The sequence below is a fragment of the Coenobita brevimanus genome, chromosome 87 (genome assembly GCF_032717465.1).
Source record: "Coenobita brevimanus isolate Jiangsu-jjx chromosome 87, ASM3271746v2, whole genome shotgun sequence".
Lineage (NCBI taxonomy): Eukaryota > Metazoa > Arthropoda > Malacostraca > Decapoda > Coenobitidae > Coenobita > Coenobita brevimanus.
The window spans coordinates 16,504,155-16,520,496 of NC_137040.1; the positions used below are offsets into that span (position 1 = coordinate 16,504,155).

Below are 16,342 nucleotides of genomic sequence, written 5' to 3' on the forward strand. Positions count from 1 at the left end.
TTAGATGATTTAATACAGCTTTTGCATGATTTCTAGCAATTTTAAATTGGGAGAGTGATTCAGATGTTTTTGATTTTAAGTAAGAGTTATATGCTAATGACTTTTGGGCTGTTGCTCTGGCACAATTGCCATCAAACCATTTTGGAGAGTTTGATCTTTTAGTGAATTGTTGACTTGGTATGAATAAATCCATACCAGCTAGTATTAAGTTGCAAATGTGGGACTGGGTAGAATTGGGATCACTAGAGAAAAAAGACTGCCATGGAACATCAGCAAGATAATTTCTAAATCCATCCCAGTCTGCCCTGTCAAAGTGCCATCGGGTCACCCTGACAGGTTCGGAATGGGGAGGTGTAGGAGGGTTAACTAATGAGGCTTTGATGAGATTGTGGTCAGAGGATCCAAGTGGTGACAGTACCTCTATCCTGTATTGATCTGGATTATTTGTCAAGAATAAATCCAAGAGATGGGCATTATGGTCAGGATTATCAGGTATTCTGGTTGGTTGCTTTACCAACTGGGTGAGATTAAATGATTCCGCAAACAGCTCGCATTCTAGACCAGCGTCGTCAGTCTGGGCAGAATGCAATAATCATTCAACATTGTGTATGTTAAAATCACCCAAAATGGTAATTTCATTGTCAAGGGCAAGGTCAAGGTTACTCAACTGAGTGGATATGGAATCAAATACACTGGGTTCCGAAGAAGCACTGGGGGAACGATAAACTACACAGATATATTTGGCAATGTTTTGGCAATTTAATTTATATAATGAGTAATCAAAACTGGATGAAGTGAAGTTTAAAATAATATCAACTGCATATTGGGATTTGATATAACAACAAGTGCCGCCCTTGTTTCGAAAGTTTGTAAGGAGATGGTAACCGGGAAAACAAAATGGAGATATATCGGTAGAGGGTGAGATTTGTGGTTCTGTGAGGAAAAGGGCCAAAGGGGATATGGACTGAAGGAAAAAATGAACTGAGTTTAAATTTGTGGTAAGGCCGTGGATGTTGGTAAAGAATAAGGCCGTACCGTCACCTCTTCGCTGATGAGCATTACCGGAAATAGCAACAGTCGCTGCGGGCACAGTCGCTTGATGGCAACCGGGAGGACCCTGTGCCTCCAGCCTGACCCTGCCGGTGGTGGCAATCCGAGGTACCACCTCATTTGATTGTAAAATTGCAGCGGCCATTACTAAAGATGTGAATAGAAGGTGTGATATGTTATGCACATGTAGTGTGGTGTAGACAGTTGAAGGTAGAGGTATTATGAGAGCATGCTGGCCTACTCTCTGTGTAAATGAATGCACTGAAAATGTTCAGAAAAGGGAGATGGTCAGGATCAAGTCCTGAGGGCTGGTGAAACGGGAGCTCCAGCTCTCCCTATCACCAGCTTGCCATCAACCTCGGGAGTACTGCCCTGTTCGACTGGTGCTACAGTCTACTTAGCATAACTTGCTAACAACAGTGGATTAGATATCTAATACAATCGTTCTTCTGGTAGGTAAAGATGAGGCGAATAATTCCAATTGGTGGTGGTCAGCATCAAGGTCCAAGTAAAATGGAGAAATAGAAGAAGGGAAGGATGGGAGGAAGTACTGTAGATGCAAGGAGAGTGGAAAGGTTACAAAAGGATGAGAAAAAGGCAGAATATAAGACAGAAGTGGAGGAACGAATGGGTAAATATGAATTGGAGCATATAGGGGACGAGGAAGGTGTGTGCAAGATACTCACAGAAGAAATATGTGCAGTATGTGAGGTGGTGTGTGGGGTGATGAGAAGATGAAAAGGGGTGCAAGGAACAGCATGGTGGAATGAAGAGGTGTGACAGGCTGTGGCACAAAAGAAAAAAGCATATAATGAATGGAGGAGAAATAGGGGCATGGAAGAAGTTGAGAGACAGAAGAAAGAGTTAAATGTAGAAAGGAAGAGAGAGATGAAAAGATTAGTAAGAGAGAGTAAGAAGAGAGTGGATGAGGAATTTGGAGGGAATTTGAGTGTAAAGTGGAGGGAATGTAAGAAAATGTTCTGGAAAGAGGTAAAGAGAGTCAGACAGGGTGGTAATGAAGTTAGTAGGGGAGTGAAAGATAAAAATGGCAGATTACTAGTGGAGAAGGGAGAAAAAATGAGCAGATGGAGAGAACACTTTAATGAATTGCTGAACATAGACAATGAAAGTAATGCGAGTATAAGTGGCTGGGGAATGGCTGGGAGAAGGAGGGAGGTGAGAAGACAGGAAGAAATCAGTAGGATAGAAGTTGTGGAAGCAATGAAGAAAGTTAAAATGGGGAGAGGAATTGATGGAGTGTGTGGTGGAATGCTGAAGCATGGATGTGGAAGTTGTGCAGATTGGCCCGGGAGGAAGGTAGAGTCCCGGAGGATTGGAAGTCAGGTATAATTATTCCCTTGTACAAAGGGAAAGGGGAAAAAGTAGTGCGTGGTAACCATAGGGGCATCTGTCTTCTCAGTGTAATAGGAGAGGTATACGGTAGGATACTTATTGACAAAGTTAGGGAAATAACAGAAGAATTAGTTGGAGAAGAACAGGGGGGTTTTAGCAAGGGAAGAGGTTGTGTAGATCAGATATTCATTCTTAGATCTTTAGTGGAAAAGTTTCTAGAGAAAGGAAAGAAGATGTATGCAGCCTTCACGGATCTGGAGAAAGCATATGACAGGGTGGATAGACAAGGATTGTGGAAAGTATTAAGAATATATGGAGTAGATGGGAAGTTGTTAAATGCTGTGAAGAGCATGTATGAGGGTGCTCAGGCTGCAATGTGTGTGGATAGTGAACTGAGTGAGTTTCTCTATTTGAAGGCTGGGTTGAAACAGGGATGCGTCATGTCTCCATGGTTGTTCACTCTGTGTATGGATGGGGTTATAAAAGAGATACAAGGTAGAGCAGTGGATGCTGGAGTGGCCCTAATGAGAGAGGGGAGTGTTTGGAATTCCCTGTACTGTTGTTAGCAGATGATACTGTGTTGTTAAGTAAAGATGAAGGGGAGCTGCAGGGCCTAGTGGATGAGTTTGGGTGTGTGTGTAAGAAACGGAATCTAAAGGTGAATGTTGGGAAGTGTAAAGTTATGGTCTTTGAGAGAGGTGAAGTCAGTGAATGTACAGAGAGGTTGGATGATGAGGAAATGGAAAATGAGTACGTTTAAGTACCGTACTTGGGCAGTGTGATGAGTAAGGATTGAAGTTTGGAGAGCGAAGTGCTTGAAAGGGTACAACAAAGAAGAAAGGTTGTTGGTTCCTTGAAGACAGTTATAAGAAACAGGGAAGTGAACATGGAAGTGAAAAAGTTATTACATGACAGTATTGTGATACCAACTCTAATGTATGGAAGTGAAGCTTGGATGTCGTTGGTGGGACACAAGTCAAGAGTGAGAGCAGTGGAAATGAGTTATTTGAGTGGAGCATGTGGAGTCACATGGAGAGACAGACTGACAAATGAGGATGTGGAGGAGCGTTGTGGTGTGGATGTGATCGTCTGCGTTAGGAGAAACACACTGAAGTGGTTTGGCCAAGTGGAGAGGATGGAGAGTGAGAGACTGACGAGGAGAGTGTGTGTGAGTGAGGTGGAGGGGGAGAGAGGGAGGGGAAGGCCAAGGATGAGATAGAGGGATGGAGTGGAGAGGTATATGAGAGGGGTGTGGACTGGGAGCAAGGCAGTGAAATGGAGGGGGACAGGGTGGCGTGGAGGCGATTTGTTTGTGGCCACCCCGTATAAGGGATTAAGGTATCTGGCAACAGATAGATAGATAGATATTCCTGTTGATAGCCAGGAGGATCATCTCACTTACATCCTCAATATGTAGTCCAACAAGGGTGCCTGATCGCCTCAACAGCCTCAACAGCAATAGTACAGGACACAATAAGTACCGAAGATAGTTTGGACAAACTGCAAGACATACCAATAATGTTACAGAAAATATCAGGACCACTTAGAATTCTGGAAGCAGTATTAAAACATCCTTTTTCACACGATCACCCCACACAGGAAGTAGCTGAATTAATTAAATTAACTGACTGGAAGCTAGAACAGGCTAAGCATGTAATGATCACCATGATCCAGGACATCCCATCAACTGGGAGTAACACACTTGAGACAGGAAACAACATCACAAATACACATAACAGACGTGGTTTATTCGACCTAAGTGGAGCATTTTAGGCAACATTTTTGAACTAGCCACAGAAAACGATCTAGAAGAAATAAATAACAAAAATAAGAAAAAAAACACAAATTCTCTCATACCAACATAAGTTGGCTGATACTCAGAACACCTTAATGCTGACGATTGTAAAGAACCTAAGGAAGGCAGAAGCATCAACTATAGGAATTGTGGAGAAAGTAAATGCATTAGAAGGTATCAATACACTATTCCAACACCTCTCTGTGATCATAGAACATATTGACATAATAATACTACTGTTAGACAATACTAGAGCTCAGTATCAGGCCTTCATGAAAGGAACTGCTAATGCTGGTAATGGAATGATCACCATTAATTTACTACCCATTCACAACCTCCGGCAAATAATTAGTCAATGCATACATAAGCATGGTTGGAAACCTTTGCTTAAAGAAAGAAATCTGATGTTATATATCCATATTTGGAAGCAACACTCACAACAACATCAATAGCAGTGCATGTACCATTCAAAACAGACAATTTTTTCACAGTCTATCAAATATACCCTTTTTCTTCTAAGAAAGATGACTCATTAGTCACCATCAACACAAAAACAGAAGTCATCACAGTCACCAAGAAACAGGACGCTGTCACTTTCACTAGTGAAACAACAATTGAACACAAATGTCGCACATCATTACATGCATTTCACCTTTATCCTGCATACATCTTCACGTTTCAGCCAGCTCAGACAGTCCCTTGTGAAATGGCTATCATAAAAGATCATGACATCCCTCATAACTGCAACTTCACATTTGCTCCAGATAAACTCATCCATCATCAATGCATTGGACATTCACAGTTTTTCTACTTCACTCAAAATACATCAGTTTTTGTGACTTGCCCAGACACACCTCCAGCCCATATATCAGCATCTGGTTTATACATCACACCAGATTACTGTGCAGTCCTGACACCTACACTATCCACCTTGCCCACTAAAAACCATTATGCCATTCTCAACCACACACACAAATACTTCCAGCCATTACCTAGGATGAACTTAAATGTAAGTGCACATATTAAGTTGACTTCACCCAAGTATGAAACCATGCAACTAATAAATCACGTTGAGTACACCGCTTCCCGTCCAATCAGCGAAGTTAAGCAACGTTGGGTCTGGTTAGTACTTGGATGGGTGACCGCCTAGGAACACCAGATGCTGTTGGCATAACGTTCTCCCTACGTGTCAAGTGGGGTTGGTGGAGGATTAGTGCCCCTCCCTGTAAAGCAATTAACTCTAAGCCCTTGGCCACCCCGTTTGGGATACATGGCGTCTGGCAATGAATGAATGAATGAAACAACCTTGGGAAGAATACAGTAGGATTATGTTTAACCCATATTATGTATACAGCCCAGCTCCAGTCATCTTTGTAATTTTCTCCATCATATTTACTGCATTAATTTTGGCCATGCACAGAATGCAAGCAAGGATTGCTAACCTGGTATCAATGTTTAAGAACCGTTCTGTACAAGTGAGACAAAACTGAGTAAATATTGTTAATATTGTATATATATATTTCATATAAAATAACAAAATATGGGTTACACATAATATAGGTCTCTGAGAGACTGACGAGGAGAGTGTATGTGAGTGAGGGGGAGAGGGAGGTGGAGGCCGAGGATGAGATGAAGGGATGGAGTGGACAGGTATATGAGAGAGGGGGGTGCAAGTTGGAAGCAGGGCAGTGAAATGGCGGGGGACAGGGCGACATGGAGGCGAGTTGTTTGTGGCCACCCCGTATGGGATTAACCCCTTAACCGCGGGGCGTCACTTTCGTGACGCTTGGGAGCAAGGGATCATACCGCGGGGCATTGCTTTTGTGATTCTGTGTTATTTTGAATTCACCCGGGCTTCCAAGTGGAGGCTTGTATCATCTATCAGTACTGCCAATGTCCAACACTAGTCAGCACTCCTAATCTCATCTGTACTCCCAGCCATTGTTGACAATTTAGCAAGTGGAATTGTAAATAATGTGTAAATAATGTGTAAACAACAAGTGAAAGTAATGAATGTAAATATACATGAACAGCGGAAAATAGTTTTATAAGTTACTTCAAGTGACAGTGCATAACACAGTGTAAATAAAATAGAAATGTAAATAACGTAAATAAACTAGAGAACGTAAATAGAAATGTAAATGAGTAGTATTATAAGAATACGAGTATATACCCTAGGAGTAATGAAAGTGAAAGTTTCACTCTAGCATGTCTGAAAACTATGAGTTATGACAGTGAAATTGAAAGTGACATTCACTCTCAATGCTAGTATACAGGACGAGAAAGTGAATGCTACGTATTTTACGGAAAGAAATTGAATCCCTACAGTGACAATAAACTAATACTACTGAAGGAAACTTATGGATAAAGACTGTAGATATATATGTAAGTGTTATATAGTAATAGAAATATAAAGTGTGAGGGGTTTTATGAATAATAAATGACAGAGTACCAAGAGCGAACTAGCGCAAGTATGATGGTCAGACGCGCTCGTAATTTTCATTGCTTTCACAGTGTTTTTTTTTTTTGGGAGTATGGATCCCAAACTACTTGAAAATCATAGAGTAGTGTTTATAGTGTTAATATCTGGCTGTAGTAATCATATTATGGGTTATCGGGAAGTGTAAAGTGGAGACTTTGTTACCCAACTTCAGAGGTCTCCACAAGTCCTACGGTAACCGACGAAGGCTCAACAAACATTCCAGGAGAAAGCTGAGGGTATGTGCCATAAGCATATTTAATTTTAATACTCTAGGACTAATAACTGATTTTTGGCAAATATTTTTTGAGAGTCTGTTGGAGCCCGAATAACCCCGCGGCACACGCAAAACGTTGGTAAACATGCCCGCGGTGTGGGGGTTAAGGAGTCTGGCAATAGACAGATAGATGGACATAATATAGGCTTACTTTAATTATACTATCATTTATATATATATATATATATATATATATATAGATATATATATAGATATAGATATATATATATATATATATATATATATATATATATATATATATATATATATATATATATATACAGCAAGTCCTTCTCATACATATTGTGCAACTGACTACAGTAGACTTGCTATTGTATTATTTTAATATTACTATTATATTATACATGTACAATTTTATAACTACAGTGACTACATTATCCCAATTATGTAACTTTACAATATTATGTATTTCACTTCATAACCTTACAAGTTGATTGTAATGTGTATAGTGTATGCGTGAATAAGTTAATGACAATATTTACTGTCATTGGTACGACAGTGGGCGTGACCGTGCGATATGTAGACATTATATAGGCATTAGGATATATCTCATAAACACAATGTACAAGATGTAATGTCTGTTGGGGACACACATAGTTTCTCACTAGGAATGTCAATTCATATAATGTATATCCACAACCCTGTTGTCCCAGACCATCAAGAATCCTTAATCATACGATGTATCTCAAACTTCCTCGTAGTCCAGACAACCAAGAAGTTCATGACGTATTCAAACACGTGGAGTAACCAGCCCTAGTCAGTTGGTCCACATGGATGGAAATCTACCAGACATTACAACACACACACACACATCCTCTCCGAGCTGTCTATAATGTCGGAGAGACTCTCTTCAGAGCAGAGAAACGGGAGAGAAGGGCTAGTGAGAAGGTCCGACACTAGGGTCACACTCCGCTACGCTGTAACTCATTATTATAACTGTGTGCAATAAACTTCATAACCCAAGAGTGCTGTAACTCACCTAATTGACAATACATCTCACTACTTCATTCTGGCTGAGCTTAACGATCCATAATCAATTTCCCTATCTCCCTACAAGTACCTAAGACAACGCTATCAAGATGTACTTACCTAATTGTATTTACCTAATTGTGATATACAGGAAATGAGCTACGCTCGTGGGGTCCCGTCTCTGTTTCTCAGTAAGTCAAATTTTGCTTTAAACTTGTTTAAGTTTTTAGACTGGACGATGTCTTTGTCCAGACTATTCCACAGGTCTATATATCTATAAGGAAAACAATATTTTTTGATATTCTTCAAGCAGCTTGGTTTCCTCAGTTTCATTCCGTACCCTCTTGTTACTCTCTTATCCCATTAAAACAGATCTTGTTTACCAATTTTTCTACTCCCACCATGGTCCTGAACACTGCAATCACATTTCCTCTCTTTCTCCTTTCTTCTAAGGAAGGCAAATCCAGCTTTTCCAGCCTCTCTCTGTACGACAGATCTGCCAGACTGGGGACCATCTTGGCTGCTGTACTTTGTATTCTCACAATCTTATTTATACCTTTCTTTTTGTGTGGGGACCACACTACTGCTGCACATTCTAACCTGTGGCGAATCATGGCCACTATCAATTTTTTCATCATCTCCTCATACATATAATGCAAAGCTACTCGTATATTAGTCAGGAGTTTATACATCTCTCTAACTGCCTTGTTAATGTGTTTTTCAGGTGACAAACTGTCCTGGACCAGCACTCCCAAATCTTTCTCTTCTCTCGCGTTTGTGATTGGTTCGTTACCCATCAAATAATTCAATGATGGCCTCTTGGTACTTTTATCCATTTCCAATATTTTACATTTCTTTGCATTAAATTTCATTTCCCACATCTGGCTCCAATCGTGAATCCTATCCAGATCCTCCTGCAGCATTTTACAATCTTCATCAACCTCTACCTTACTCAAGATCTTTGCATCATCAGCAAACAGACTTCCATAACTGTTCACTCCATCTACCATACCATTTACATAAATCAGGAACATTACTAGCGCCAACACCGAGCCCTGTGGGACTCCACTTGTTACTTCCCTCCATCCAGACATCCTATCCTTTATTACTGTCCTCATTTGTCTGTCTCTCAAAAAGTCTCTCATCCATTCCAGGAGGTTCCCCTTTAGTCCTCCTATATGCTCTAGTTTCCACATTAGTCTCTTATGGGGTACCCATACATTTGTTCATTATTTCTACTGGCATTGCTGCAACTTTATAGACCTTCCCTTTTAATTTCAGTTTGGTGATTCCTTCCTTTTGTTTCAGTTTCCAATTAACAAATTTATAAAACAGTTTGGGTTCATCCTTACATTTATCTCTTATACCTTTTTCAAAATTCCTTTCTTCCTCTCTACGTATTCTTCTGTATTCATTTCTAGTTCTTTTGTATTCTTCCTTTGTTCTGTTGTTACCTCTCTTTCTCCAACTGCTGCATGCCGTGTCTCTCTTTTTTTTTTTTTGCTATCATACACCTTCTATTAAATCATTCCTTTTTCCTGTTTTCTTTCCCCCTTACTCTTGGCACAAATTTTTCCACTCCCAAATTATAGAGGCCAAGAAAAATATCCCACTTCCTCTGTACCTCTCATTTCTCTGACTTTTCTCCAATCTGCATTTTTGACAAATTTTCTCAATCCTGTAAAGTTTGCTTTCCCAAACTTGTATCTTCCCTGCCTATAAAGTTCGTATCTTGGCTCCACATTCCCTGTTATCATCTGGAACTCAAAGACCACATGATCACTTTTTCCAACAGGACACAGTTATTTCAAGGATTCTATTACATCGGGTTCTTTGGTAAACAGTAAGTCTAGTCTTGCTGGTGTGCCCTCACCTCAGAACCGTGTCTCTTCTTTGACCCACTGCGTCATCACATTGTTCATTGTTATATTTAATAATATAGTGCCCCACGAATCTTTGCTGCATCCTGAGTCCCATTCCTCCTAGTTCACCTCTTTACAATTGAAGTCACCCATTAAAATTATATTCTTGCTTTTCTCAATCATTTTCTGTAAATAACTAGCCATGTCTGACAACATTTCCTGGTATTCATCATCACTCCATGCTCTTATCTTAGGGGGAACATACAGTACACTACTGCCATCTCTCTCTTGCTATTCTCTCCAGTTTCTAGTTTCATATTTATCACTTCGGCCCTGCCTTCTCCTATTTCCACGGTATTTATATTTATGTTGTTCTTCACTGCTATCATCACTCCTCCTCTTCTTACCTAATTGTTCTTACCTAATTGTATCTTTACAGGAATGAGTCAAGCTCGTACTGTCCCGTGTCTTAAACCATATTTATCGTACATAACCTTAAATTTGTGAATTGTTTTGGCACACACTATTTCATTCGGTAGTGCATTCCACTGATCAATTGCTCTGTTTGGGAAACTGAATTTCCTCACATCTTTATCACCTCTCTTCTTATGCAGTTTTTTGCAATGTCCTCTTGCTGATGCTTCCCCATATGTTAAGTAATCATTTATGTCTATTTTCTCCTTCCCTGATATGCATTTATATAGCATTATCATGTCACCTCTTTTCCTTCTCTCCTGTAGTGTTGGTAGATTCAGTTTATTTAGTCTTTCTTCGTAGCTTAGATCCCTTAAGCTTCGTATCCATCTTGTAGCGGCCCTCTGAACTTTTTCAATCTCGTCTATGTGTTTTTTGAGATAAGGACTCCAGACCACTGATGCATATTCCAGGGTTGGTCTGCTGAATGATGTTATTATCCTTCTTAGCATGTCTTCATTTATGTATGTGAATGCTATTCTCATATTTGCAAGCAGTGTATATATACAATGAATGGATGAGAAATAGGGGCGTGGAAGAAGTTGAGAGGTGGAAGAGAGAGTTATATGTGGAAAGAAAGACAGAGGTGAAAAGATTAGTAAGAGAGAGTAAGAAGAGAGTGGATGAGGAATTTGGAAGGAATTTGAGTGTAAAGTGGAGGCACTGTAAGAAAATGTTCTGGAGAGAAGTGAAAAGAGTAAGACAGGGTGGAAGTGAAGTTAGCAGGGGAGTCAAAGATAAAAATGGTAGATTACTAGTGGAGAAGGGAGAAAAAGTGAGCAGATGGAGAGAACACTTTAAGGAATTGTTGAACGTAGAGGATGGAAGTAATGCAAGTATAAGTGGCTGGGGAATGGCTGGGAGAAGGAGGAAGGTGAGAAGACAGGAAGAAATCAGTAGGATAGAAGTTGTGGACGCAATGAAATCAGGGAAAGCCCCAGGAATTGATGGAGTGTGTGGTGAAATGATGAAGCATGGGGGAGAGATAGTAGTAGAATGGATGTGGAAGATGTGCAGATTGGCCTGGGAGGAAGGTAGAGGCCTGGAGGATTGGAAGTCAGGTATAATTATTCCCTTGTACAAAGGAAAAGGGGAAAAAGAAGTGTGTGGTAATCATAGGGGCATTTGTCTTCTTAGTATAATAGGAAAAGTGTATGGTAGGATACTCATAGACAGAGTTAGAGAAAGAACAGAGAAATTAGTTGGAGAAGAACAGGGAGGCTTTAGGAAGGGAAGAGGTTGTGTAGATCAGATATTCATTCTTAGATCTTTAGTGGAAAAGTTTCTAGAGAAGGGAAAGAAGTTGTATGCGGCTTTCATGGATTTGGAAAAAGCATATGACAGGGTGGATAGACAAGGATTGTGGAAAGTGTTAAGAATATATGGAGTAGATGGGAAGTTGTTGAATGCTGTGAAGAGTATGTACGATGGTGCAAAGGCTGCAGTGCGTGTGGATGGTGAACTAAGTGAATTTTTCTCTTTGAAAGTTGGTTTGAAACAGGGATGTGTCATGTCTCCATGGTTGTTCAATCTGTACATGGATGGGGTAATAAAAGAGGCACAAGGTAGGTTAGTGGATGTTGGAGTGGCCCTGGTGAGAGAGGATAGTGTTTGGAAACTCCCTGTACTGTTGTTTGCAGATGATACTGTGTTGTTGAGTGAAGACGAAGGGGAGCTGCAAAGCTTGGTGGATGAGTTTGAGAGAGTGTGTAAGAAACGGACTCTAAAGGTGAATGTAGGGAAGAGTAAAGTGATGGTCTTTGAGAGAGGTGAAGTTAATGAATGTACAGCGAGGTTGGATGGTGAGGAATTGGAAAATGTGAGTATGTTTAAGTACTTGGGTAGTGTGATGAGTAAGGATGGAGGTTTGGAGGGTGAAGTGCTTGAAAGGGTACAGCAGGGAAGAAAGGTTGCTGGTTCTTTGAAAGCAGTGATAAGAAACAGGGAAGTGAGTATGGAAGTGAAAAAGTTACTACATGACAGTATTGTGATACCAACTCTAACATACGGAAGTGAAGCTTGGACATTGTTGGAAGGACACAAGTCAAGAGTGAGAGCAGTGGAAATGAGTTATTTAAGAGGAGCCTGTGGAGTCACGTGGAGAGACAGGCTGACAAATGAGGATATAAAGGAGCGTTGTGGTGTGGATGTGGATGTGATAGGAAGCGTTATGAGGAACACACTGAGGTGGTTTGGCCATGTGGAGAGGATGGAGGGTGAAAGACTGACGAAGAGAGTGTATGTGAGTGAGGTGGAGGGGAGAAGAGGGAGGGGGAGGCCAAGGATGAGATGGAGGGATGGGGTGGAGAGGTATATGAGAGAGGGGGGTGTGAGTTGGGAGCAGGGCAATGAAATGGCGGGGGACAGGGTGACTTGGAGGCGATTTGTTTGTGGCCACCCCAAACGGGATTGAGGCGTCTGGCAATAGATAGATAGATAGATAGTATACATGTTCCGTACCCTCTCACTGATGTGGTCAGCCAGAGATAGTCTGTTATTGATAATCACACCTAGGTCCTTCTCTCTTTCTGATGTGTGCAGGGTTTTATTTCTATTTGGGAGAGTGTGTAAGAAATGGAATCTAAAGGTGAATGTAGGGAAGAGTAAAGTGATGGTCTTTGAGGGAGGTGAAGTCAGTGAATGTACAGCGAGGTTGGATGGTGAGGAATTGGAAAATGTGAGTACGTTTAAGTACTTGGGTAGTGTGATGAGTAAGGATGGAGGTTTGGAGGGTGAAGTGCTTGAAAGGGTACAGCAGGGAAGAAAAGTTGCTGGTTCTTTGAAAGCAGTGATAAGAAACAGGGAAGTGAGCATGGAAGTGAAAAAGTTACTACATGACAGTATTGTGATACCAACTCTTAACGTATGGAAGTGAAGCTTGGACGTTGTTGGAAGGACACAAGTCAAGAGTGAGAGCAGTGGAAATGAGTTATTTAAGAGGAGCCCGTGGAGTCACATGGAGAGACAGGCTGACAAATGAGGATATAAAGGAGCGTTGTGGTGTGGATGTGGATGTGATAGGAAGCGTTATGAGGAACACACTGAGGTGGTTTGGCCATGTGGAGAGGATGGAGGGTGAAAGACTGACGAAGAGAGTGTATGTGAGTGAGGTGGAGGGGGGAAGAGGGAGGGGGAGGCCAAGGATGAGATGGAGGGATGGGGTGGAGAGGTATATGAGAGAGGGGGGTGTGAGTTAGGAGCAGGGCAGTGAAATGGCGGGGGACAGGGCGACTTGGAGGCGATTTGTTTGTGGCCACCCCAAACGGGATTGAGGCGTCTGGCAATAGATAGATAGATAGACTTCTTTAGGTCATGATAATTTCTCATTTAATAGTTTAGGCTCTTTTTGTAACTTTCATTGCCGTTAACTATGTCATATGCTATTCTGAAGTTGCAATTTAGTACTGCATGGTCGCTTTTGCAGAATGTAGGGTGATATATTAAACTGTCAGTATCATTTTCTTGCCTAGTAAATATGAGATCTAGCATTGAGGGTACATCGAGTCCTCTTTTTCTGGTGGTTTCCCTCACATGTTGTGTTTCGAAAAACTCTTGCACAAGATCCAGGAGCTTTTGGTCCCAACAGCTTTCTTGGCTTATTATACCTAGAGTATATTTGTATTAAAATCTCCAGTTAGTATAATTCTTTCCGATTTCTCTTCCATTTTATGTAGTAATGCTCTTAACCCGCGCCGTCCCGGCGACGTAAATTAACGTCCGCACATGATGTGCACTCATGTCCCGGCGACGTGAATTAACGCGGTAACAGTGCATGTTGCATAATTTTCACATTTTTCAAAATTCGCGCCCGATTTTTGTTTCGCCCGCCTACGCAAGCCTCACCTACTTGCCGCCAGGCAGATAATCCCCTAGACCCTGATTAACCCCACCTGACCCTGTGATCATCAACTAACCTGTCAGCAGTCACCCAGGTCAGACATGGCGTGTCGTGGGCTGTCAGACGAGGAGATACAAGTCGCCCTGGATACCTTTACAGGGGATAGTGATTCCCCACTGGACAACGACACCCTCGATGTCGATTACGTGCAGCCTGAGGAGGTTACCAGCAGCAGTGATGAGGAGGTCCCTTCCCCAAGGAAGGTCAAATATATAACATATAGGAAGGCAGGGGACGGCCAGCCTGCACCACGTGCTGCATCTAGGCAGCAACACATACCATCAGATGAGGACAAGGACGAGGACGAGGAAGCAGTACATGGTGGCGTATTTTCCTGGCTGGGGAAGGAAAAGATATCGCCACGTGGGATTGGGACAGACGTCACATTGCGACTGGTCCACAGGTATGTTCCTTCTATGTGTTCTGTGGCAGGAAGTAGTGGTGTGGGGATGGTTAGGGCAGCAGAAAGTGAAAGTGTTGGGGCGGGAGAGCGCAGACAGATTCGTGAAAGCGAGAGTGGTGTGGGGGAGGCAATTCGTCCACATGGTGTTCGTGTTAGGCGTGGTGTGAGTTAGCAGAAGGTGAAAGCACTTGTCTAACATGTAAAGGGGTAATATGTTACATTGGAAGTATTATAAAAGGTGAATAATTAGATTTTGAGTTGAAAAAATAATGACGTTACCTGAAGTCACGTGGTAGCGCTATTGCTATGCTCATTCTTTTCGTAAAGCATGTACATCTATAAAAGCAATTGTATAACATGTAAAGGGGTAATATGTTATATTGGAAGTATTATAAAAGGTGAATAATTAGATTTCAAGTGACCTGAACTCACGTGGTTACGGTATTGCTATGCTCATTCTTTTCGTAAAGCATGTACATCTATAAAAGCAACTGTATAACATGTAAAGGGGTAATATGTTATATTGGAAGTAACATCGCGACTCTTAGTATGTAAGTTGAAAAATAGTCAAAGTTGAAAGTCACAGAACATACAGTCAGTAGATAAATAAGCGCTAGGAAGAATTCTGTTCACGGTGTAAGAGGAGTGGGAAATTCCCCAAGGGCTCTAAATTTAGCCACCAATTATGGGATAAGCTGTCTCCCAGTGTACCACCATCCCACCTCACTCTCTCTCTCTCTCTCTAGCTCTCTCTCTCTCTCTCTCTCTCTCTCTCTCTATTAGGATAAGGCTTACTGTAAATCATGTACTACTGTGAAAGCAAACGTCTAACATGGAAAAGGCCAGAATGTAATGTGAGAAGTGCTATAAAGAGGGAGAAAATAAATTCAGAGGTGAAAAAATAATGACATGATTTACCTACGTAAATTAGCGTTACTTCTATGCTAATTCTTTTCATAACATGTACTTCTGAAAAAGCAATTGTCTAACATGTAAATGGGTAATATGTTATGTTATAAGTAATCAAAAAGGTGAAAAAATAGAATCTGAGTTGAAGAAAGCATGAAAGACCAAGTTGTCACTTGGTAAATAAGCGCTATTCTTATGCTAATTCTTTTCGTAAAGCAAGTACATCTATAAAACTAATTGTATAACATGTAAGTGGGTTATATATTATGTTATAAGTAATCTGAAAGGTGAAAAAATAGAATCTGAGTTGAAAAAAGCATGAAATAAAATGATCTCACTTGGTAAACAAGCACTACTTTTATGCTAAACAAGCTCTACTTTTATGCTAATTCTTGTCATAATGCCTCAAAATATGTACAAACAATTATGTAAAGTTGAAAATGGTATGATTTTATTGTGGAAGTAATATGGACCATGAAAAAATACAATAGATGATGAAATAACGTTTGTTATCCATTGGTGACATAATCGACCGATTTCGCTAGGGTTGCACAATGGTACATACCTTATTTCTCAGTTTTTTCTGTATAAAACCCAATATACTTCTGGTATACACATTTCCAACATATGAATACATGATAATAAATGTATACTGCATCAGTTCAGAGTACCCGTGCCACTATAGAAAACGTACGGCGAAAAGACTACTCATAGAGCATGGCAGTACCTGTCAAACTTACGTGCTCCAGGTAAGCCATTTCTGGACCCAAAGGACACCTTTCTTTGTGATTTTCCTTAGTTTCTGACCAAAAGCAAATGTTTGAGCAAAAAAAAAAAATGGTCCCAAAAAGC

General features: G+C 40.9%; 1 protein-coding gene and 1 pseudogene across 1 annotated transcript in view; one reads left to right on the forward strand and one right to left on the reverse strand.

Moving 5' to 3' along the window:
• The window catches only part of beag (IC cytokine homolog beag), a 498,741-nt gene that overhangs the window by 84,798 nt on the left and 397,601 nt on the right, over positions 1 to 16,342 (reverse strand). The window lies entirely within an intron of this gene.
• LOC145411096 (5S ribosomal RNA) lies at positions 5,251 to 5,369 on the forward strand (annotated as a pseudogene).